The 2148-nt window shown below is 45.4% G+C and overlaps 1 pseudogene; it reads left to right on the top strand.

Annotated features, from left to right (window-relative positions):
- Positions 1 to 1485: 1485 nt before the first annotated feature.
- Positions 1486 to 1604, top strand: LOC136643025 (5S ribosomal RNA; annotated as a pseudogene).
- The last annotated feature ends 544 nt before the right edge of the window (positions 1605 to 2148 follow it).

The following is a 2148-nucleotide window of genomic DNA, read 5'->3' as shown; positions in this document are numbered from 1 at the left end:
TTACAAATATAAAAAAAATGGTTTTCCATTTTAGCAATAATTAGATGAATGTGTATGAATAGGAGCCAATGATTTTTCTTTTACAACAACAACAACAACAACTTTATTTCTACCCCGCCTTTCTCCCCGAAGGGACTCAAGGCGGCTTACAACATATTAAAAACAATTTAAAAACAATTTAAAAACAAATAAAAACATTAACACATACTAAAAACAGCAGAGTAAAAAAAAATAGGTAAAAAGAGCATAGAGCAGCAGCAAGTCATAAAAGAATCAGGCCTGTAAAAAATATTAAAAGATGTTAAAAAGATGTTAAAAGGCCAAGAACTCAGAAGGCCTGTTTAAACAGAAGGGTCTTCAGGCCTCGCCGAAAGGTCTCAAGAGAGGGAGCCATTCTTAAGTCAAGGGGAAGGGAGTTCCATAGCGTTGGTGCCACTACTGAGAAGGCCCTATTTCTTGCAGCCGCCCCACGTACCTCCCTAGGCGGCGGCACTTGTAAAAAGGCCTTCTCTGATGACCTGAGAGGGCGAGCCGGATTGTACAGGAGCAGGCGATCTCTAAGATACCCTGGTCCAGAGCAGTATAGGGCTTTAAAGGTCAATACCAGCACCTTGAATTGGGCCCGGAAACGAATGGGCAGCCAGTGCAGCCGCTGGAGAAGCGGACTGACAGAGTCGAACCGCCTACCTCCAGTAACCACACGGGCCGCCGCATTCTGCACTAGTTGCAGTTTCCGAACCGTCTTCAAGGGCAGCCCCACATAGAGCGCGTTACAGTAATCTAATCTCGATGTCACCGAGGCATGGATCACCGTGGCCAAGTCTGCACGATCCAAGTACGGCTGCAGCTGGCGCACCAGCCGAAGCTGAGCGAAGGCCCCCCTTGCCACAGCCGCCACCTGGGAATCCAGGAGCAGCTGCGAGTCCAGGTGGACCCCTAAGCTGCGGACCTGCTCCTTCAGAGGGAGTCTTTTACAAGACATTACATACTCAGCAAGAGTCAATGTAGATCGGGGAGAGGCAATCATCAAGCTCACTGGATGTATTTTGCTTCTCACTCATATCCTACCAAGAGGAACCAGGTGCAAAGTAGTGGCTCAGAGAGGTCGGCATTTTATTTAGAATTAAGAATCAGGCTGCTTCTGAGCACTTGCTCAGAAATTTGTTTTCAATCCCAGAACTTTGCTCATATGCGAATCCTCTTCGGGTCCTCGGCACCCACCCACCCCCCAGCTTTTTTTGTTCCGGCAATCTAACTGGGGGGGGGGATTTTTTGTTGCTATTGTTCATCATGTGGGATGCAGAAATATTTGCTGCTCTACTGAAAATCACTAATGTCTACAGGTAGATCCCTATCTACCTTTACCCCCTGTAGGTCATTAGTCCATTTTACAGAGTACAGGCTATATGGAACACTTGGAACATATGGAACAGGCTATATGGAACACATAACACTTACTGTTTTTATGGCCTCTGTTAATGTGTTTTTAGCAGCAGCTGTTACCCTGCACATGCCTGATCTTGTCTGATCTCAGAAGCTAAGCAGGGTCAGGCCCGGTTAGTACTTGGATGGGAGACCGCCTGGGAATACCGGGTACTCTAGGCTTATACCATAGTCTTTCGAGACTGAAGGTTGCCAACCATTTAATGTGTTTTTAATATGTCTTTATCTGTGTTAAATCATGCTTTTTAAAATTGTTTTTACATGTTGTAAGCCGCCCTGGGTCCCTTTCAGGGAGAAGGGCGGGATACAAATAAAGTTTATTATTATTATTATTATTATTATTATTATTATTAAGGATTGTGTCCCTGATTCAGCAAGGGTAATCCATACATAGGAAGAGGCTTCACACTTGGATTACCCTTTCAGATGTGTTTTCATACATACAAGAGGAGTTGCCTAGGGGAAAATGCTGAATTCAGCACAAATATAGTGCTTATATAGTGCAGGACTAAGCCCAATCCTATCCAATTTTCCAGTGCCAGTGCAGCTGTGCCAATGGGGAGTGTGTGGCATCCTGTGGTGGAAAGGCAGTCTCAGAGGCTTCAGGGCTGCAGTGCGGCTGCACAGGTGCTGGAAAGTTGGATAGGACTGGGCCCTGAGGCACTGGAAAATTGTGGAATATATCTAAAATACTATGGAACAGTG

The sequence above is a fragment of the Tiliqua scincoides genome, chromosome 2 (genome assembly GCF_035046505.1).
Source record: "Tiliqua scincoides isolate rTilSci1 chromosome 2, rTilSci1.hap2, whole genome shotgun sequence".
Classification (NCBI taxonomy): domain Eukaryota; kingdom Metazoa; phylum Chordata; class Lepidosauria; order Squamata; family Scincidae; genus Tiliqua; species Tiliqua scincoides.
The sequence above is the reverse complement of the archived record's forward strand: the minus strand, read 5'-3'. Positions and strand labels throughout refer to the sequence as shown.